The following is a 24,312-nucleotide window of genomic DNA, read 5'->3' as shown; positions in this document are numbered from 1 at the left end:
TACACACACTGCTGCTGCTGCTGCTAAGTCACTTCAGTCGTGTCCGACTCTGTGCAACCCCATAGACGCACTGCTGCTGCTGCTAAGTCGCTTCAGTCGTGTCTGACTCTGTGCAACCCCATAGACGGCAGCCCACCAACCTCCCCTGTCCCTGGGATTCTCCAGGCAAGAACACTGGAGTGGGTTGCCATTTCCTTCTCCAATGCATGAAAGTGAAAAGTGAAAATGAAGTTGCTCAGTCATGTCTGACCCTTAGCGACCCCATGGACTGCAGCCACCAGGCTCCTCCATTCATGGGAGTCTCCAGGCAAGAGTACCTTAGTGGGGCTAGTGGAAAGCTGCTAAAAAAAACACAGAGTTCAGCTTGGTGCTCTGTGATGACCTAGAGGAGTGGGATGAGAGGGTGGAGGGAGGCCCAAGATGGAGGGGAAATATGTATATTTATAGTTGATTCACATTGTAGTATAGAAGAAGCTAACAACACTGTAAAGCAATTATCCTCCAATTTTTAAAAAATCCAATGATAAATATTTTACCCACTAATACAGTAAAAACAAATTGTCTTATACAGAACAGTCTATGCACTTAGCATATTTAACATTCCAGATATACTGTCAAGAAGAATTCATATACTCCTGCTTCTGTATCCTTAGGAAAATGTTGTTGAATACCTAAGATTAGGGTTAAAAGTAAATTAAAGTTCGACTAAAATGAAGTGACACCAAGTTCAAAAAACAGATGCTGTAGCCACTATATAACTGCTCCAGCTCCATAAAATGCCCAGTAGCTTTCATATCTTTACTTTAAAACTCAGCTATGCTTCTGCATAGGCACAGCGAGAAAAAACTTCTGACTTGGCAAGACTTGATTTAAAAACAAAGAGTAGGAAAGATGCTTGAAGTGTCCTGACTCACCCTGTCGCTCATTCCATAGCAACATTCCTCCCACCAAAACAAAAGTTTAAGGTCAGCTTCGGAGCTTGAGAGGGCAAGATGTGATAATTAATACTGAGTATGTACTGCATGCATATGTCTAAGTCACTTTTCATGTACTAAATCATTTACAACCACTATGAAGATTAATTTTACATGTCAGCCTTATGGGCTGAGGAATTCCCAGATGGCTGGTAACACATTATTTCTAGGTGTGTTTGTGAAAGTGTTTCCAGAAGATATTAGCACCTGAATCACAGACAATAAAGAAGATCTCTTTCACCTGTGTGGGCATCATCCAATCGAAATAGGGCAGAAAGATGGAGACAGAGCAAATGTCCCTCTCTGCTCCAGCAGAGACATGGATTTTTCTCCTGTTCTTAGACACTGGCACTCCTGGTTCTTAGGCTTTTGAACTCAGACCAGGATTTACACCATCAGTTACCCAATTTTTAGGCCTCTGGACTTGAACTGAACTATACCACTGGCTTTCTTGATGCTCCAGCTTGCAAATGGTAGATCTCAGATTATGGGAACATCTTGGCCTTCATAACCATGTGAGTCAATTCCTATAGTAAATCTCCTCTTTTGTGAGCATGTGCATGTGTGTATGTGCGTATATCCTATTCCTTGTCTCTGGAGAGCTCTACTACAATAATCTTATAAAGTAAAATCGATTATCATCACCGGTCTTTGAATGAAGAAACACAGGCACATATAGGTTCAATATTGTGCCTTTTGTTACTCAGTGTCACAAAAAAAGCAGAGGTTCAAGTTTAGGCAATCTAACATCTTAGTCCTCATTCCTAACAAGTAACTATAATAACAAAACAATAACTAATATTACTATTAACTAGTATTGCATATCTTTTAAATGGCATTCCTGTTCTCACTTTCTCCTTGTGAACTAAAGGTTAGTATTCCCATTATAAGATTCTAAAAGATTAACTAAATAGCCTGATGTCACGTAGCTAGTAAATGAGAGAGCATACATCTAAGTCTCTGCTTTTAAGCTACTGTCTGCCCTGTTTTGTGAGGATATGAGATGTTCCATATTCTGTGGTTTTAAGAAAATCCAAGGATACTGAATAAAGTTTCCATGGCTAAGAGCTAATCAACCAGCAGAATATGAACAGACTCAGCATATACTAATACAGAAGAAAGAAGGGCTAAAGCAGAGATGCAAATTAAGCACCTTTACAGTCGAGCCAAATTTACTACTATACTCAGTCACAAGGACGACCCATTCCCACCCAAGTCTCCCTCCACATGCCAAAAAGACCTTACCACCAAGGCCCATGTCCTCTCTTTGAGACCATGTTTCAGTTATCCAGGACTTCAGAAATCTGTACACAAATGGTCTTGAGCCCTGGATCCAACCTTCCCAGGACCAGCCATGCCAATGATGTGCACACCCAAAGATGTTTGGCTGGGGCAGTAGTTTAATGGGTGCAAAAGGAGTTTGGATGTGCAAGCTGGAATAGCTGCCTTTGTGTAGAAAGGAGCTAAAGATGGTAAAAAGATAACAAGCAATGGGCCAGGAACTGGGCGCTTACACCATCAACACAGGATTTTGATAAATCTAAGAATTTTAAACTTGAACCTGGGCTTCCAGGATAAAATTATGTTTGTAAAGAGAAAAGGATAGAGCATATTTTATGTAAACATTTGTGAGTCTGATTTATAACTTTTAAAGACCTAGGTCCTTCAGATCTCCATCTGCATTCCTGCCCTGAATCCAAAAATTCCAAGTGCAGGCTTGGGTCAGTTCATTTCTTTCTTATTATTTCCCCTCCTCTCAGAGGTGAATATGCTGCAATGAGCTCACTTTAGTATTAAACTGGCTTCTGTTGTTTAGTCACTAAGTTGTATCCTACTCTTGTGATGCCATGGACTGTAGCCCACCAGGTTCTCTGTCCACGGGATTTCCCAGGGAAGAATACTGGAGTGGGTCACCATTTCCTTTGTCAAGGGATCTTCCTGACCCAGGGATCAAACCCATGTCTCTTGCATTGGCAGGAGGATTCTTTACCACCAAGCCACCTGGGAAGCCCCCTTTCAGCTGGTCGTGGTTAACAAACTTGGTTTGTGGCTCCACTGGTCTTTCCAGAGAGACTCATTAAATCTCAGCTACAGATGACTTTCTGTAGCCTCACTTCTCAGTCTCTGCTGAGGACAAGGAAAAAAAAAAAATCACCTGGTGTTGTGTAGGAATTGCTATTTACATAACACTTTGCTGTTCACTTCATTGGAAACAGCTGTTTCATCGATTTATTTCAATGTTCAGTAGCTTGACACACAAGATTATGGTGTGCTGTCTACATGATGCCAGAACAACTAGATGATTTAATCAAATTCAGTCCAACAAGCAGACAATTTACTTTGAAAGAGAAATTAGTCCATTTGTTTGCTTGCTTTTTTAATTGCTTGTTTTTTTTAACTATCAATTCTAAATCAATAGGAAATTCAGCCATCCCCACCCCCATCCTCTCCACTCCCGAATAGATATCCATTCCGAGTAGAAGTTTGTATGGAGGGGGCTAGGCTAGACAACATATAAGATGCTCTAGCTTTGTCATAGTTTTCCTTACAAAAGCAAGTGTCTTTTAATTTCATGGCTGTAGTCACTGCAAGGAGATCCAACCAGTCCATCCTAAAGGAAATCAATCCTGAATATTCATTGGAAGGACTGATGTAGAAGCTGAAACTCCAATACTTTGGCCACCTGATGTGAAGAACTGACTCATTTGAAAAGACTCTGATGCTGGGAAAGATTGAGGGCAGGAGGAGAAGGGGACAACAGAGGATGAGATGGTTGGATAGCATCACCGACTCAAATGTACATGAGTTTGCGTAAACTCCGGGAGTTACATGAGTTTGCGTAAACTCCGGGAGTTGGTGATGGACAGGGAGGCCTGGTGTGCTGCAGTCCATGGGGTCGCAAAGAGTTGGACACAACTGAGTGACTTAACTGAACTGAGTCACTTACGTCTAGCCTAGCCATAAAAGACCCTGCTCCTGGGAAAGATTGAGGGCAGGAGGATAAGGGCATGACAGAGGATGAGATGGTTGGATGGCATCACTGACTTGATGGATGTGAGTTTGAGCAAGCTCTGGAGATAGGGAAGGACAGGGAAGCCTGGTGTGCTGCTGTCCTTGGGGTCACAGATTCAGAATCAACTTAGCAACTGAACAACAACATGGCTAGACTTACAAAGTCATGGTGACATCAGTCACCTCTCATTCTGACATGTCTGAGTTCACAAAATCCAAAATACCTCCATCCTGCCTTCTTATAGGCTTTCAGCCTTCTTCACTATTGAAGAATAGGGAGAAGTTAAATAAAAGTGACCTTATGATCATCTGAACCATCATTTGGTGCCCCAAGATCAATATATCAACCCATTTGCTGCTTGAAAAGATGGGGCCAGATGTCCTGTAGCAGGAGATAAACAGACCTGAAACTCAGAATCCAGCTGCTTCACACAGTGTGAGATTCCAATCACTGACAACCATACCACAGCCTATTTATAAATAGAACATCTAATTGAAACCCATGTGAGAATATACCTGATTCATTGTGGGTGGCTGCCAGGAGCAATACAGAGAAATGGGAAATCATTAAAGAGGTACACTCAGTAGCCCTAGCCTAAAGTGCCTGCTGATTTGGGGAGAGCACGTTGGAGAAGTGATGTTCTTCCATTTAAAGATAGAAACTCCTCTGGCCACAGAAAGCAAGTTACTTTCCAGTCTTACCTACAAGTCACTTGGGTCATGGTATAAATTTGGAAGGCCGGATGCAAGAAGTGAATTTTACTGATCATTTACCCTTCCCAAACAGCATGATCTCCTAGGACCACTTTGTTAGAACACAGTAGATCACAGCTTGCAGTAGGTAGGGCCGCAGCCCAAGCTAAACGATTTCATTAGGCACATGCTGACTTAGTCCAGATTGTTTCCTTCGGGTCCTGGATCCTACATGGAATGGAATCATCCTCCATCATAATTACCAGAAGCATCAGAAGCAGCTGTTGCCTCCTTCCCACTGCTAATACTGGGCAGCAGACAGCCTGAGGGTCGTATTGTCTGACAATGACACGCTCGCTTCATGGCAGTGTGCATGCCTGTGTATTCCATGGCCTGAGCCAGGAGCTGTCACCTGCCCACTTGATGCTGAATATGGTGTGGAAACTTCTGTCCACATTAACAGAGTGAAGACAGGACTACTATACCCACTAAACACAAAGGAGTCACAAACACTAAGTTTCACTGAGACACACAAACTAGGGAACACTATTGTCAGTATCAGCCATCAGTGACTTATCGCCACTATGTGCTAGGCACCAAGCTAAGCTTGATGCACATGATTTCACTTCATCCACTACGACATCTTTGAGATTAAAAATTATACCGTCAACAATCAGAGCAGAAAGGAAAGTAAAACAGACCCTCATCTTGATACAGAGTCTACGAAAATAAGGAGAGGGAAGACAGGAAGCAATTGATCCAGAAGGCATAGACTGAGGGGGATAATTTGAGGCACTCAATCAACGTTTTTTATCATATAATATGGACTGAGATCACCGACCCCATGGACTGTAGCCTACCAGGCTCCTCTGTCCATGGGATTCTCCAGGCAAGAATACTGGAGTGGGAAGCCATTCTGTTCTCCAGGGGATCTTCCTGACTCAGGGACCAAACTCAGGTCTCCTGCACTGCAGGTAGGTTCTTTACCGTCTGAGCCACCAGGGAAGCCCAACACTGTGTGGTAAGCCCTGCACAAGATGCTGGGAACATGACAGAAGAGAGTGACATGGGTTTTACCACTTGAGAAATATAAAGGGAGTGATTTTTTAAACTGTTTTGAGAAAGTAATGCTCAAAATTCTCCAAGCCAGGTTTCAGCAATACGTGAACCATGAACTTCCAGATATTCAAGCTGGATTTAGAAAAGGCAGAGGAATCAGAGATCAAATTGCCAACATCCATTGGATCATAGAAAAAGCAAGAGAGTTCCAGAAAAGCATTTACTTCTGCTTCATTGACTACACCAAAGCCTTTGACTGTGTGGATCACAATAAACTGTGGAAAAATTTTAAAGACATGGGAATACCAGACCACCTTATCTGCCTCCTGAGAAATCTAGTATATACAGGTCAAGAAGCAACAGTTAGAACTGGACATGGAACAACGAACTGGTTCCAAATTGGGAAAGGAGTATGTCAAGGCTGTATATTGTTACCCTGCTTATTTAACTTACATGCAGTGTACATCATGCAAAATTCCAGGCTGGATGAAGCACAAGCTGAAATCAAGACTGCCAGGAGAAATATCAATAACCTCTGATATGCAGATAAAACCATCCTTATGGGAGAAAGTGAAGAGGGACTAAAGAGCCTCTTGATGAAGGTGAAAGAAGAGAGTGAAAAAACTGGTTTAAAACTCAACATTCAAAAAACTTAAGATCATGGCATGCAGTCCCATCGCTTCATAGCAAATAGATGGAGAAACAATGGAAACAGTAACAGACTTTATTTTCTTGGGCTCCAAAATCACCACAGATGGTGACTGGAGCCATAAAATTAAAAGATCCTTCCTCCTTGAAGAAAACCTATGACCAACCTAGATAGCATATTAAAAAGCAGAGACATTACTTTGCCCAAAAAGGACCATATAGTCAAAGCTATGGTTTTTCCAGTAGTCATGTACAGATGTGAGAGTTGGACCATAACGAAAGCTGAGGGCTGAAGAATTGATGCTTTTTAACTGTGGTATTGGAGAAGACTCTTGAGAGTCCTTTGGACTGCAAGAAAATCAAGCCAGTCAATCCTAAATGAAATCAGTCCTGAATATTCATTGGAAGGACTGATGCTGAAGCTGAAGCTCCAATACTTTGGCCACCTGATGCGAAGAACTGACTCATTTGAAAAGACCCTGATGCTGGGAAATATTGAAGGCAGGAGGAGAAGGGGATGACAGAGGATGAGATGGGTAAGATAGCATCACTGACTCGACAGACATGAGTTTGAGCAAGCTCCGGGAGCTGGTGATAAATGGGGAAGCCTGGCATGCTGTAGTCCAAGGGGTCACAAAGAGTTGGACATGACTGAGTGACTGGACTGAACTGTTTGGCATAAAACGAGACGAGAATAAAAGGACTAGCAGGCATTGCAGCAACCCCAGGAAAGAATTCAGTCCAGAGATGACACTTGCCCTGAACAGGTAGGGAGAGAGTGTTGGTAAGAAAAAGGCAGGAAAACTGAGGTTTATAAAGAGGTTTTTCCACAGACCCACATTAGAAGAGAATCAAGAGCTAGCTCTTCCACGATCTGTGCCCCCTGGGGACTTCCTTGGTGTTCCAGGGGTTAAGACTCCATACTTCTAAGGCAAAGGTGTGTAGGTTCAATCCAGGATCGGGGAACTAAGGTCTCACATGCTATGGAGTGAGGTCAAAATAATTAATGAATTAACTTAGAAACTAAGAAATTCATGTTTAAAAAAAAAGATTCATGCCTCCATGATTGCTGCAGGACACTAAACACCAGCTGCTCTGAATGGTCTTAATGCTCTGGAGGGCAAATGACAACGTGAGAATCTGATAAGCTATGCACATAAAGACACATGTATACACACACACAACTTTAACTTTTCTGAGATCTATCCATCTCCAAGACTAGAGAACTGAGGTGGGGCAGACATATCCTCAAAGGGGTTGAAGTCCAAGAAGGTGTGAGATGCATGAAGGCAGCCCCAGCCCAAGGATCTTAGTATTGGTGGGTATTCATTATATATAGTAGATAACTCAGAGAATATTATTAGCCAGTATCCTTCATGAATAAATGAGAAATTCAGAAGTGACCTACTGATTAAAGAGGAGAGAGAAGTTTTGGAACAGCCTAAAAGAGGAGTTTTCAGAAAACAGTAGTTATTAGTTCAGGACACTCTGTACACCTTCTTGGGGCTTCCCTGGTGGCTCAGACAGGATCTGCCTGCAGTGCAGGAGAGCTTGGTTCAATCCCTGGTTTGGGAAGAGTCCCTGGATAAGGGAATGGCTAGCCACTCCAGTATTCTTGCCTGGAGAATTCCTTGGACAGAGGAGCCTGGCAGGCTACAGTCCTTGGGGTCACAAAGAGTCAGAGTACACCATGACATGAGTTGCTATGGAGGCAACCAAGAACATCAACCCTCATTTACAAACCTCTATGGGACAGGCTAGATTGGAAAGCTCTTTTATTGTACTTTCTGTGTGTAATATACAAAGGAACGTTGGAAGATCTGGAGAAACCAGAATCAGAGTCCTGGTAGCTGAGTCAGCTACATATGCCCTAAAAGGAACCCACGTATGAGTTCCCACTGGAGGGTGTTGACCAGGAGTAAACAACAAAAACAAACCAATTTAGTCTTTATGACAACCCGAATGAGGTTATTACCACAATCTAAATGACAAGGAACAAGTCTGCCTAAGGCTTTATGCTAGAAAATGGTACACTGTGTAAATCCAGATCCTCAAATCTACAGAACTTGTCTTATAATCACTGCACTCAATTGTCTCCCAGGCAAAGGATTCCAGGCAACTGAAAAATTACATGGAAAAGGCAGGACAAGAATCTCACTCAGAAAACATCTGTTCCCTTCAGTCTTTGCTCCTCTGTGGAATACAGGTGCTGGGAGAATTTTCCATTCTCCAGATGCCCTTGCCACCAAGTTTCCCTCTGGCATCACAAATCATGCTAGAATGCTAGCTTAACCCGGACTACTTTGTCCCTGCTGAATGATCTTTTTCTTTACAAGGAATGCTTATCATTAATGCAGAAATTCAATAACTGCTTGGATTTATTAATTTGTTTGCTTGATACATAGCACATACCATTTGGAGCTATGCACAGGATGAAATCACCATATCCGACAAAGGGAGACAGTTTACATGTTCAGCCTAGACATAAACTAAGCTGACTCAGGCCCAACAATCTTGTATTATAGCCTCTAGAGTGTGGTGCTAATCACATGACCTGTTCTTTACACGTCGCAATGATCAATGGAGACAAAGACCATGGCTGCAGGAACGGAGGCTGGGACAGGAAATGTCCTTCCAGAGGCTGCCTCACTCATATTTGGCAAATGAAACAGAACTGGCCTTGCCCAGCACTTGACTTGGAGATCCTCTCCCCACCTGCAGAGGAAGTTGAGCCTCTGCCCAATGAGATTTATGAAAACTTTAATAATTGTTTAATTTCCAAAGAACAGGTTGACATAGTCATTATCTCACAAATTAGGCCAAAAATAAGAATTCTGACTCTTAAGTTGCCTTTACATTTATTTACAACCTTCCTTGTGTACCAGCCTCTGCAATTCTCACCAGCACATGGAGCATTCCTGTCTGAAGTCCTGGTACAGACAGACTGGAATATACTGAGTCATCAAGAGAGTGCAATTAATTAGTGTCAGACACAGTTGTCTGGGCCATAGCACCCAGAGTCATTGAGGTAGAAGAACTACAGTGAGGAGGGAGGGAAAAATCATACATCATAGAGTCAGAGATACTTAGGTTCAAATATCTGTTCTGCTACTTACTTGCTGTGAGACTTTTGGCAAGTAACTTGCTATTTTTCTCAGAAACTAGTGATAAAATCTACTCTGGATGGTGTGTGTTAGGATTTGAGATGGTCATGGGCAAGCCCTCAATTATTCATGTGATAATGATTCCACAAAGAACCATCAAGAGCTACCATGGAAAGGAGACATAAATCTGAAGTCGAGGAGATGGACCACAGATGTGAAACAAAGACCATAAATCAATGAACAAAACAGTAATAAACCAACAACAATTCACAGAAAGGGAGGGGCAGTCATTTTATGCACTGTTCATGGGGAGGCTTATATTAAAGGAGTCCAGTTGCCTTCTAGACTCACCGGTGTTCTGTCTCTACCAAGATGTCATCCATGAATTCTGACCACTCTTGAGTCCTGCCAGCTCACTCAGGCCCTGGCAGTAGCTGTAGAGTTGGTCTTTCTCCTCTTGAAAGTAGAAGCCCCTTATTACTCTGACATTGTGAAAAGCAAAAGGCACAGTAAAGATGCCTCTCGTCTCATAGAATTTTCCTGTTAAGTTTCTGAAGTTTTAGTCACAGCTTAAACTGATGCCTGCTCTAATTGGATTTGATATTTTCCAAAATTTTTTCTGGGTCAAAATATATCATTTTATGCTCCCATGGCATAACTCATACCTGTGCCTAGGTCAAAGGCTTTTTCCTTCTTTCTATTTATATCTGTACAAGAACTTGATTGTAGTCGAACTCCTATTACACAGCAATCTTTACTTGTACCTCTGTCCCTCCACATGACTGTAAATTCCTTGAGGGCAGAGACTGGATTTTATTTTTCCCTGAAGACCTAGTCTGCTTTTTAGGAAAAAAAAAAAAATAGTTGAGCAATAATGTGATTACTGTTACATGAGTGGATTCTATGAACCAACACAGGGCAATGTTGTGAATAGTGTAATTTATGTCCCAATTTCCTTTTGAACCAAAATATTTAAAATTACCTTGGGGAAAAGGAACTCACCAGATAATGTTAATGTGAAACCATCACCAACTTGATCACTAGTATCAAGTTAAGCTTTGAGAATTAAAATTGTGCTTACAAGAAGATAAAAACTGCAGTTTCCACAAGCAGAGTTTTACAATATGTTTATAATGGAATGTTTCATCTGAATTACCTATAAATATCTGAACTGAATGCTGACTATCAAGAATTTCCTTCTAAAATGATTTTTTGGGGTTGTAGTTTCCCTTACTAGTCCCACTGGTAAGTAACAACTCGATCTCCAGCAAAACTATACAATTCCAACCTGCTCTAAGGCTACGCATTGCCTCCCTGACCAAAGCCAATCACCTTACAATTATATATCAACCATAAGGTACATTAATGTCCCATGGAGTTTTCCAGCCCAGGATACCGGAGTGGGTAGCCGTTCCCTTCTCCAGGGGATCTTCCCAACCCAGGGATCAAACCCGGGTGTCCCACATCACAGGAGGATTCTTTACCAGCTGAGCCACAAGGGAAGCCCAAGAATGCTGGAGTGGGTAGCCTATCCCTTCTCCAGCAGATCTTCCCAACCTAGGATCTCCTGCATTGCAGGCAGATTCTTTACCAGCTGAACTACCAGGGAATCTCAATGTAATAATAGCTATCATTTATTAGGTGAATATGATCCTGTCTATTCTTTATTTGACATGGATTATCTCAGTTTTTCTTTAAAACTACCCTCTGAAAGAACATTTCTTATATCCCCATTTTATAGCTAAAGAAACTGAAACCCAAAGAGGCTATGTCACTGATCCAACAGATATATGAATGTATTCATCCTATGTCATCCACCACAGCTGAGATGGAGGAGAAAGACATCGACGGCATGCCTGAGTGACCATGGCCTGGTGACCACCTTCTTTCCTTTTTACAGGAATTCTCTCAGTTATGGGCTTCTCCGGTGGCACTAGTGGTAAAGAACCTGTCTGCCAATGCAGGAGACGTGAGAGATGTGGGTTCAATCCCTGGATTGTGAAGATTCTCTGGAGGAGGCATGGCAACTCACTCCAGTATTCTTGCCTGGAGAATCCCATGGACAGAGGAGACTGGCAGGCTACAGTCCATGGGATCACAAAAGAGTCAGACATGACTGAAGCAACTTAGTATGCACACACACTCCCAGCTAGGCATTTGTTATCACTTGGTTATGAAAATCTATCTTTGAATTTGCATATCCGATAAGAAACAGCCCTCAGAACCAAAGGAATGATGCATTCCAATATGAAGCAGTGGCACATCATTAGTTATCACTGTATCTGTCTATGAACAGCATAAGGAATGAAGTTTCATAATTTTCAAATTTCCCAGAAGGACTGTAAGAGAAATACACCAGAGAGAAACACAGTGTAAAACATATAAATCTCCAGACCACTTTGCAGAGACACTACTCATGGACAATCAGAGAAGGAAAGTCGTACCTCACAATGGCAAGAAAGTGATGCTTTACTCCTAGTCCATCTACTTTTATGTGTATGAGCATCATCATTATTTCTGAGTTGGTACATTACAGTTCGCTAACATTAAAGTGATCATCTTTGATACTGAGTGAAGTTGGTTGTTGCTCTGAGAATGATGATGGCTGCACCTGGTTGTAGGAATCTTATCTTTGTATAGAAAGATGACACTGATGACCCACAGTGAATTTCAATGGTACTTTGCTTCCTTAATTTTAAAAATGACTCTTCCATGATCTATGAGCAATTCCTAAGAGACTGCCAGGCACCTAGAACTAAGAGAACAAAAAGGAGCTAAAGGGATTGAACCTGAAAATGGTTCAATTCACCCAAACTCTGATAATACAGTTTTCAAGAGGTAAATGTTGCAGAATGGAAGGAAAAGATGGAGGGAAATCAAATCAGTTGTATAGAATATATATATATTTTTTTTTCTTTGTATTATCACCCGAGAAACCCCTTATTCTAATTTGCCCTTATCACTATACCTTGTTTTATTGTACTTTGCTTTATTGTGCTTCACAGATATTGAGGTTTTGTTTTGCTTTTTTTTTTTTTAAACTTGTTTGTTGCAGCTCTACACTAAACATTTGATCAGTGCCATTTTTCCAACAGCATTTGCTTCACTTTGTGTTTCTGTCTCATATTTTGGTAATTCTTGGACTATTTTAAGCTTTTTCATTATTACTGTATTTGTCATTGGGATCTGTGATCTTTGGCGTTACTACTGTAATTGTTCTGGGGTACCATGAACCAAGTCCACATAAAGCGGTAGGTTTAATGGTGAGATGATGTGGGTGTTCTGAATGCTCCACTGACTGCCTGTTCCATTTCCTCTCTCCCTTTCCTCAGGCCTGCCTATTCTGTGAGACACAATATTGAAATTAAGCCAATTTATAACCCCACAACGGCCACTAAGTATTCAAGTGAAAGGAAGATTCTCTTTAAATCAAAAACTAGAAATGATTAAGTGTAATGAGAGGAATATTAAAAGCTAAGATAGTCTGAAAGCCAGGCCTCTTTTACCAAACAATTAGCCAAGCTATGAATGTAAAGAAAAAGTTCTTGAGAAAAATGGAACATGCTGCTCCAGTGAACATACAAATGACATCCATTCCTAAGTCAATGAATCAAGGAGTCATTTAGACCTTCAAGCCTTACTATGTACGAAATATATTTCATAAGGCTATGGCTACCATAGATAGAGGTTCCTCTGATGGATCTGGACAAAGTCAATTGAAAACCTCCCGGAAATCTCTAGATTCCATTTAGAACATTTGTGATTCCTGGAAGAGATCCAAATATCAAGATTAACAGGAGTTTAGAAGAATATAGTAAAGTCCAACCCTCACGAATAACTTTAAAGTGCTCAAGATTTCAGTGGAGGAAGTAACTACAGATGTGGTAGAAGTAGAAAGAAAGCTAGAATTAGAAGTAGAGACTGAGGATGTGACTGAACTGCTATAATCTCATGATAAAACTTGAGAGGATAATGAGTTGCTTCTTACAGATGAACAAAGAAAGTGGTTTCTTGAGATGAAATCTACTCCTGGAGAATACTGTTGAACTGGCAACATCTTTAGAATACTACATAAACTTAGTTGATAAAATCAGCAGAGTGAGAGAGGACTGACCACAATTATTAAAGTTCTACTGTGTGTAAAATACTGTCAAACAGCATTGCCTGCTACAGAGAACTCTTGGGAAAGGAAGAGGCAATCAAACTTCATTGCAGAAAATTTCATTTTTTCACCTCAACCTTTAGCAATCACCACCCTCAGTCAGTAGCATTGACATTGAGGCAAGACCCTCCACCAGCAAAGAAAGTGCAGCTCACTGAAGGCTCAGATGATGGCTAGGACATTCAGCAAAGAAGTATTTTTAAATTAAGGTATGTACATTGCTTTTCTTAGATATAATAGGACGGTACACTTAATAGCTTTTATGTATAGTATAAACAGAACTTTTATATGCACTGAGAAATCTAGAGATTCATGTGACTCATTTTATTACGATATTTGCTTAACTGCAATCCATGATCTAGAAGCAGTATCTTCAAGGTATGCCAGTATTTTTCTTTTTTTCCAAGTATTCATCCTCAACTTGAAAAATGTAACAGAAAGTGATCTGAGAAGTCTCCAAACATAACCCTAAATTCTGTCCCTAATTTAAGAGCCCATTTCTGGCTTAACTTAGTTCACAGGACAAAACACTTAGAGGAAATGTTTCTCTCACCTTTTAGATAAGCACTCATCAGACATCAACAGTTAGTACCCTCTTTATGCCTCCCTGACCTCATAGACTCTGCTCCTGGCCTTCCTAACAGTATCTCCCAACCTTAGAAGATCTCTTCGAGCTCATCTGATTTCTTTGATCTCTAGTCCACTCACAGAGATAGAGATAGGACATAGTGAAATTAAAACAAAAAATCATGTAGATACCCAATGTCAAAATAAGCCCAGGAAGTAATCAATGACTTGTGTGATGTCAAAGTCATTAATTGGGTATCAGAAGGGCATAGGTATCACTGGGGTGCACAGAATTGAAAGGCCAAACCAGGGAATATGAGACAACAGAAAATGTTAACCCAAGGAAGAGATTCTGGCAAGATAAGGATTTTGCCAAATAATGCTTAATTAATAAGAACATTAACACATACCATTTATTAGATGACTATTAGGGGCCAGACACTATTAAGCTTTTCACATAGTCTTGTGATTTAATGTCATTAGCTCTATGAGAGAGGAATCATATTAATTTCATAAGTGAAGAAAGTGAAACTCGGAGAGAAGAGGAAACTTGCCAAAGGTCACACAGCCATTAAATGATAATAATAGAAATCAACCCGAACTCTATCAAATTCGAAAGCCGGTTACTCTTAACACCATACAAAATCCCTTTCTTACATATTATACTACCAGGTATAATGTGTAGCTTTTTAAAGATATATCAGAGGATTTTTCAGACAATGTTTCCGCCCATCTTAAAGGTTCATACCCTTTGGCTTAGCTGAACACTTGGTCCAGCTCCCTGCAGTCTAGTTCCTTTCACAACTGTATTTTTTGGCTTTCAGTTCTTTATTCAGATCCTAAACCCAAATCCATATCTACATTCGCCAATGCCATTTGCTTAGAGCTGTGGGTCGTTCCCTTTTCTCATTTCCTGGCTCCCTTCAGAATCTTTATAGTGTGTTATTTCTGGGCCAGTTGCTCCCTGTGACAACGTGGAAAGACTCAGAGCATCTGCCAACTTCCTGCCAGATGGCTGAACTCTAGTGAATGGCCACTGACCTGTGGACTATGCTGAATGCTTTTCTGCTTAATGCAGAAACTCTAGCAGAATGTCGCATGGTGCAAGTCTGGGATTCGACTAATCTCTAGGAGATGTTAAAATCTCGATAATAATGATGGTGATGATAATGTCCAAGTACTCTGAGTACTTACTATAGGTCAGCCCAGCTTCAAGCATTTTAGAAGCATCATTTAATAATCTTAAAAACAAGTGAAAGAAGAAGCTATGATTACTAGCCTTGCTTTACAAGTGAAGAAACTGAGGCCTAGAGAAAGTTACCCAAGTTCACAAAGCTGGAAAATAACAAAGCAGAGTTCTTGACTGTTTTCTGCACCGTGTTCTGGTAAGGAAAAGTTTGGGATATATTTGTTCCACAAAAGGAAGCTAAAACCCAAAACATCAATCAGGAGGACCAAAAGGAGGCCCATCATGGAAGCCTTGTTGAGGATGATCATTAACATTGGGAAAGAAAATAGTAACAACTAGCTCATACAAAGCTCCTTCTTTGTGCCATTTACACATATCCAGTCACAAAATCTCACAATAACTGTATGAGATAAATGTTAACGTTAACTCTAATTAAAAGAAGAAATTTACATTTGTGAGATCGGTATGTTCCACAAGGAAAGACTGGTAAAATACCGGATAGTCACTGCCGAGGTAATGCTATGTAACAAACCAGACCATAACTTACTCGCTTAAAACAACTATAATTTCCTTAGCTCACATTTTTCAGATTGACACTCTGGCTTGATTTGACTGGGCAATTTCTCCCTTCTTCTTGGGATTCCTCATGCATCTGAGGTCAGTTTTGGGTCAAGCAGGCAGCTTTGCTGATTTTGACTAGGCTTTTTCACCTCTGTAACTCAGCTGGGGCAATGTCTCTAGATAATACTTAGTTATATGCAAGGACTCTTCAGGGTTATGCTTAGAAATGATACCATGCTTTATACCACTTTGTTAGCCAAAACAAGTCATAAGGTCATCACTGTTTTAAATTTCCAGTCTGATAATTCCAACATCCCTGCCATATCTGAGTCTGGTTCTGATGCTTGCTCTGTCTCTTCAAGCTGCATTTTTCACCTTTGTAGTATGTTTTATAATTTTTTGTTCAAAGCAGGACATGACAGATGGGCTAAAAACAAACAAACAAATAAAACAAAACCCTCCAGTAAATAAAGCTTTAGTGATATGGCAGCAGCAATTCATTGGGGCAGGGTGTGGGGGGTGGGGAGAAGGAAAAACATTCTATAGTCCTACAATTAGCCTTGTCTTTGAACCCTGGGAATGTGAAGTCACTTCCCCTAATTAGGTGCAACAGGGTGACAAAGAAGGAAGGGAAATTTCTTCCCACAGGTCAGTTAGGCTCTGATAGAATCCTAATAGGTTAGGTTTCTTATAAAATTGTTTCTCTTGAGGGAAAACTTTGTTAAGAAAAGCAGAATTCTCTGGCATATTTCAAAACAGTTCCTTTTCCTCTCCCCCTACCAGACTCATCAGGGACTTTCCCTCCAATATTCACTATGAAATACCAGTAAAATTCCTAGCCGTAAAACCCACAAAAGTGTGGAGCCTCTCCTCTGACCATCTCCCTTGAGAAGTTTAACTCTCAAACTTCTCCATACTGAGCCTCCAGCAATTTGTCAACTATAGTTTAGGTTTGCCTACCCCACACTAGTCCCTCAAGAAGTTTCTGCTCTCGGGTTTCTTATCTGGTAAGTTATAATTCTCTGTGTTACTTCTTTGTCTCTCTAATTTTAGGGAGCAGTGACTTCTCGTGTGACTTCACATCTCTGAAAGATCTAAGAAGAGTTAACTTTTCAGTTAATTCAGCTTCTTACTTGTTAGAACAGAAGGATAATTCCCCAAGGTCTTTAAATGCCTACAAGATCAGAAACCAGAAGTCCTGGGTCAGAACCTTGAAGTTATCTTTTCAATGATCGTGTTCCTAGTATATACAAGTACTTAGTGAGCTGGATTTACCTTTCAGTTGACTTGTTATAGGACCCAAAAGAATGTAGAAGGTGAGGGCTATGAACAAAGCTTGTGGAGATGATGGAATTCCAGTTGAGCCATTTCAAATCCTGAAAGATGATGCTGTGAAAGGGCTGCACTCAGTATGCCAGCAAATTTGGAAAACTCAGCAGTGGCCACAGGACTGGAAAAGGTCAGTTTTCATTCCAATCCCAAAGAAAGGCAATGCAAAGAATGCTCAAATGACTGCACAATTGCACTCATCTCACATGCTAGTAATGCTCAAAATTCTCCAGGCCAGGCTTCACAACCGTGAACTTCCAGATGTTCAAGCTGGTTTTAGAAAAGGCAGAGGAACCAGAGATCAAATTACCAACATCTGCTGGATCATCAAAAAAGCAAGAGAGTTCCAGAAAAACATCTATTTCTGCTTTATTGACTATGCCAAAGCCTTTGACTGTGTGGATCACAATAAACTGTGGACAATTCTGAAAGAGATGGGAATACCAGACCACCTGACCTGCTTCTGGAGAAATTTGTATGCAGGTCAGGAAGCAACAGTTAGAACTGGACATGGAACAACAGACTGGTTCCAAATAGGAAAAGGAGGACGTCAAGGCTGTATATTGTCACCCTGTTTATTTAACTTATATGCAGAGTACATCATGAGAAATGCTGGACTGGAAGAAACACAAGCTGGAATCAAGATTGCTGGGAGAAATATCAATCACCTCAGATATGCAGATGACACCACCCTTATGGCAGAAAGTGAAGAGGAACTCAAAGCCTCTTGATGAAAGTGAAAGTGGAGAATGAAAAAGTTGGCTTTAAGCTAACATTCAGAAAACGAAGATCATGGCATCCGGTCCCATCACTTCACAGGAAATAGATGGGGAAACAGTGGAAACAGTGTCAGACTTTATTTTGGAGGGCTCCAAAATCACTGCAGATGGTGACTGCAGCCATGAAATTAAAAGACCCTTACTCGTTGGAAGGAAAGTTATGACCAACCTAGATAGCATATTCAAAAGCAGAGACATTACTTTGCCAACAAAGGTTCATCTAGTCAAGGCTATGGTTTTTCCTGTGGTCATGTATGGATGTGAGAGTTGGACTGTGAAGAAAGCTGAGTGCCGAAGAATTGATGTTTTTGAACTGTGGTGTTGGAGAAGACTCTTGAGAGTCCCTTGGACTGCAAGGAGATCCAACCAGTCCATTCTGAAGGAGATGAGCCCTGGGATTTCTTTGGAAGGAATGATGCTAAAGCTGAAACTCCAGTACTTTGGCCACCTCATGCAAAGAGTTGACTCATTGGAAAAGACTCTGATGGTTGGAGGGATTGGGGGCAGGAGGATAAGGGGACAACAGAGGATGAGATTGCTGGATGGCATCACTCACCCAACGGACGTGAGTCTGAGTGAACTCCAGGAGTTGGTGATGGACAGGGAGGCCTGGCGTGCTGCGATTCATGGGGTCGCAAAGAGTCGGACACGACTGAGCTGAACTGAACTGAGGGCTATGAAGATGACAGCTGCTTCAAGGAGCAAAGATTGCAAGTTTGCATGAATGAATCTGAAAAGTGTTTCCTATGGACTCTGCATGCTTTTTGAAACAATCACCTGCCTCTAGAGAAAATGTAATGAGACTAAAGGCAACTTTTCCTAATGGGAACTTATTTTGGATCATGATTAAGATTCTCTTTGGATAATAAATGGTAGGACTAAATCGGTATATTCAGTAGGGACACAAGAAAAACAAAATTCCTTGAGATTTACACGATGAAGAAGCAAAATATCTCATGGGGTGTCTGGTTTGTCTCATCCTGTGTTAAGCACTGAGTATAAATGAAAAAGTTGAGCTCATCATTCTAACTTATTTTTCATGTTCATAAAAAGCCACACTTAGACAAGAGACAGCCCAAGAACCCAACTGACTGCCGGACATCTGAGTTTAAGATGGTTGTGCATGTGTGCTCAGTCATGTCTGACTCTTTGTGACCCCATGGACTGTAACCAGGCAGGCTCCTCTGTCCATGGGATTTTCCAGGCAAGAATACTGGAGTGGGTTGCCATTTCCTCCTCCAGGGAATCTTCCCGACCCAGGGATCAAACTCACATTTCCTCTGTCTCCTGCATGGACAGGTGGATTCTTTAACACTAGCACCACCTGGAAAACTGGTTAAAATCCTCCAATATTTCTATGGCTTGAAATACTTCAACTTGGACCATCTGTTGCTTCAGTATCACCCAGAAATATTTCCTCAGCCTTTTCATAAAAAGAAGGAAAGCAGCAAGCTAATTTTGTTTAGTACATTTCCAATTTATTCTTTTTAAAGAATTATTAGTTATGGTTTCACTGTAGAATTTTTCAAAGGGAAAGTCAGGCTATGAGAAAACAATCTCTTGACATTCAAATAAAAATGTAACCAATGAAAGAGTTGAAAAAAATCAGCTAGCCAGGGAAATAACTTAGTTTACATCTAAGTTTGCTTTTCTCTTGTTTGTGCAAAGTCTCCTTTAGCTGATAAATATTTTTATTCAATGAAAGGAACACATATTTCAGGTGAAATGTTCTTATTCCAGAAGGAAAAGGAAATTCTGAAGTGAAGGCTATCCTGAGGAAATAATTTGGCAAAGAATATGATGTTTTCCTGTTTTTGCTTATTTCATAAACAGAATAAATATGGGTTACAAGGAACTAAATGGAAAAAAGATTTCCAGAATAATAGAATATGAAATCAGAATAGTTCCTGAGAGATCATCTGATCCAAATTCCTTATTTTTTCCATGAGATCGAAGACCCAGGGAAGCAAACTTCATTGCCCAAAGTAACACAGATGGCTAGTGGCAGAACTGAAGCTCGAACTAAAACTTAAAATTCTCTTGATTGTCCTTTGTAATAGGACTCAAAGAATCTTCTTCCAAAGTCTACCTTTCTCTAACCATGATCTATTCTATCCTGCCAAGCCGCAGAAGGGCTATTTCTATTCTCCAGCAAGGAGATGACAGGTGAGACTCTGGTACAGACTGTCACCTAAAGAGGGACATGATAAAATTCAGAGTATGGAAAACTTCTTTTCTCATTTCTTATTCTTTTCAGTAACAACTGAGACTGAGCATTTTTATCAAATACCAATGGACACAACAGGCCACAGTTGTATTAGTGGCTCCTGTGACTGTCACCATGAAAGTCAGATGTTTTCACAGTCTTCCACAGTTGCTGTATATTTTGAAACATCATTTATGTTCATAATGATTTTGAAATTAGGATACTCAGACTTGTTCCTAGACATTAACATTTAATGTCTTCATGAAACGGCACATACATTGCCATTTCACAAGTGTGGTTTTTAGTATTTGGTCATTGGTTTCCTTAGTAACCATATATAATTTATTTTATGGCCTGCCTTGAACAGACAATTATATGAAATTGTACAATGGTCCCCCAAAGGTCTTCTGTATCACAATATACCTACAAATATTTCTCAGTTCAGTTCAGTCACTCAGTTGTGTCCAATTCTTTGCGACCCCATGAATCACAGCTCGCCAGGCCTCCCTGTCCACCACCAACTACCGGAGTTCACTGAAACTCATGTCCATTGAGTTGGTGATGCCATCCAACCAACTTATCCTCTGTTTTCCCCTTCTCCTCCTGCCCCCAGAGGCCCTCCTGCCTCTGAGTTCAGCATCAGAGACTTTTCCAATGAGTCAACTCTTCGCATGAGGTGGCCAAAGTACTGGAGTTTCAGCTTTAGCATCAGTCCTTCCAATGAACAACCAGGACTGATCTCCTTTAGGATGGTCTGGTTGGATCTCCTTGCAGTCCAAGGGACTCTCAAGAGTCTTCTCCAACACCACAGTTCAAAAGCATCAATTCTTTGGCTCTCAGCTTTCTTCACAGTCCAACTCTCACATCCATACATGACCACTGGAAAAACCATAGCCTTGACTAGACAGACCTCTGTTGTCAAAGTAACATCTCTGCTTTTGAATATACTATCTATGTTGATCATAACTTTGCTTCCAAGGAGTAAGGGTCTTTTAATTTCATGGCTGCAATCACCATCTGCAGTGATTTTGGAGCCCCCAAAAATTAAGTCTGACACTGTTTCCACTGTTTCCCCATCTATTTCCCATGAAGTGATGGGACCGGATGCCATGATCTTCGTTTTCTGAATGTTGAGCTTTAAGCCAACTTTTTCACTCTCCTCTCTCACTTTCATCAAGAGGCTTTTTAGTTCCTCTTCACTTTCTGCCATAAGGGTTGTGTCATCTGCATATCTGAGGTTATATATATATAACCATATACAGCCTTGATGTCCTCCTTTTCCTATTTGGAACCAGTCTGTTGTTCCATGTCCAGTTCTAACTGTTGCTTCCTGACCTGCATACAGGTTTCTCAAGAGGCAGGTCTGGTGGTCTGGTATTCCCATCTCTTTCCGAATTTTCCACAGTTTATTGTGATCCACACAGTCAAAGGCTTTGGCATAGTCAATAAAGCAGAAGTAGATGTTTTTCTGGAACTCTCTTGCTTTTTCCATGATCCAGCGGATGTTGGCAATTTGATCTCTGGTTCCTCTGCCTTTTCTAAATCCAGCTTGAACATCTGCAAGTTCACAGTTCATGTATTGCTGAAGCCTGGCTTGGAGAATTTTGAGCATTACTTTACTAGCATGTGAGATGAGTACAATTGTGCAGTAGTTTGAGCATTCTTTAGCATTGCCTTTCTTTGGGATTGGAATGAAAACTGACCTTTTCCAGTCCTGTGGCCACTGCTGAGTTTTCCAAATTTGCTGGCATGAGTGCAACACTTTCACAGCATCATCTTTCAGGATTTGGAATAGCTCAACTGGAATTCCGTCACCTCCACCAGCTTTGTTCTTCGTGATGCTTTCTAAGGCCCACTTGACTTCACATTCCAGGATGCCTGGCTCTAGGTGAGTGATCACACCATTGTGATTACCTGGGTCATGAAACTCTTTTTGGTACAGTTCTTCTATGTATTCTTGCCACCTCTTCTTAATATCTTCTGCTTCTTTTAGGTCCATACCATTTCTGTCCTTTATTGAGCCTATCTTTGCATGAAATATTCCCTTGGTATCTCTAATTTTCTTGAAGAGATCTCTAGTCTTTCCCATTCTGTTGTTTTCCTCTATTTCTTTGCATTGATCACTGAGGAAGGCTTTCTTATCTCTCCTTGCTAGTCTTTAGAACTCTGTATTCAGATGTTTATATTTTTCCTCATCTCCTTTGCTTTTCAATTTTCTTCTTTTCACAGCTACAAATACTTCTAGAGCTAGCTAAATCTCTGATTTAAAAGTGGTCCCATAGCTTCATGGCAGGCCAAAAAAAGACCTTAGAATATATCTACAACTGGGGAGTAGACCAAGATATGAGCTCCTGAGCCAAAATCATTATGAGTAAGTAAGAAGTCTGCTTGAATTAATTAACCACATTCAGCAACAAGGCTTGAATGTTAGGGTGAAGGACTGGGCTTCTGGTTCAAATCTGGACCATGCTTGTCAACTTCTCTTGGGCAATGCTCCCTGCTACCCCTCCCCAACTCCCTTTGCCCTATCATGCAATACATCAGTGAAATTACTGAATCCCTGGGAACCAAGTCTTTCTGCTATGAGACACCTCTGTGAATGCTGGATCCAAGAGGGAAAAAAGGGTTTTCCTCTGGCAGAGAGGATGTCGCAGCAGTGTTACCTGAAGCCTTGAGCAACCCAGAGTTGGGCGAGCCAAACGAGAACAGAAACCAAGTGGATGGTGGACCACAATCAGCAAACTATCAACTAACAATTCAGTAGAAAAGAGGCAGCAGCATCAATTTTCACAGCGAGCATCATGTCACCAGCTGTAGAATACACCAGTTAGGAAGTCAGATGCAGCTCCCACAATGTCCGGGTTTGAATTGATTCAACCTCTTATAAAAGATACACAATTTAGCCAAGTTACTTCACCTTCCTGTGCTGTAAAATATAATAGCTGTAACTATTTCATAGGGTTTTGTGAGACCAAAAAGCATACATTTCAAGAAAGTGTATATAATAGGGCCTGATCCACTGTAAGCATTCAATAAATGTTAGCTATTAGGGGTAGCAATCGCTCTGAATATATACACAGGACAACTGTGCTCTCCAACATATCATGGAACTCCTTGAATGCATAAACTGCTGTTGGCATTAGGAGCACAGACAGGTTACCAATGTAAGACCTTTTGGGATCCTCAGGGATTTTGAAAGGATGTATTTCCTGGAAATAATTTGACTCCTTTGAAATATCAAAATCAAGGGTACTATTAGAAAGGTGAAAACATGAGAAACAGCAATTAATCCTTCATAACGATTCTGTTATTGTTGTAATTATGTGTACAAGAAGAATAGTTAAGTTCCTGAATTACCTTCAATTTTAAAGACCAAATTTTAGTAGTCTAAGTCACGTATTATGTCTCAGTCACTTAAACCTACAAGACAGCACTTAGTCCGAGGTCTGATCCATTTTAAGAATGCAGCAAATGCCTTTGAATAAATGAAAAACAAGTTCACTAGCCCTCTGCAGTGCAAGGTAAGGCTCACAGAATTCACAACACCTGTGAAATCTAGATATTTCATTTTTAATGCTATTCATGTCCTGGTATAATATACCAATAATATGTTGAAATATATGCATTTGTTCAAGGTGTAAATAAAAGTGCTATTTATTAATTTGCTACTTCTTCCTCGCTGTTTTTATTGATGGCACAGTGATAGGGACTTGGATTTTTATTCTAACCCGGCACCGTCACAAAATTTTAGTCATAATATTTTACGAATCAGTTTCTCTAGAAATAATAGCCCACTTATTATATGCAAGAAGGGCATTCATTCACTTCTTTCCCCCTCACCCAATTCCCAGGATAACTTCCATTTCTTGCCCACGCAAGAGTGACAACAGCAAGTCTAAACCAATTTGTTATTCATTCTTGATTAGATATCCAGGGACACTAATGTTTACAAATGTCCAGGCTTGTAAATGGGATGCTTAATCTCCTGTGCTGCTGGGATGCCTGATTGACTGGAAGATTAGTGGCTTT

This window comes from Bos taurus, chromosome 15 (genome assembly GCF_002263795.3).
Source record: "Bos taurus isolate L1 Dominette 01449 registration number 42190680 breed Hereford chromosome 15, ARS-UCD2.0, whole genome shotgun sequence".
Classification (NCBI taxonomy): Eukaryota; Metazoa; Chordata; class Mammalia; order Artiodactyla; family Bovidae; genus Bos; species Bos taurus.
This window is presented reverse-complemented; position numbering follows the sequence as displayed.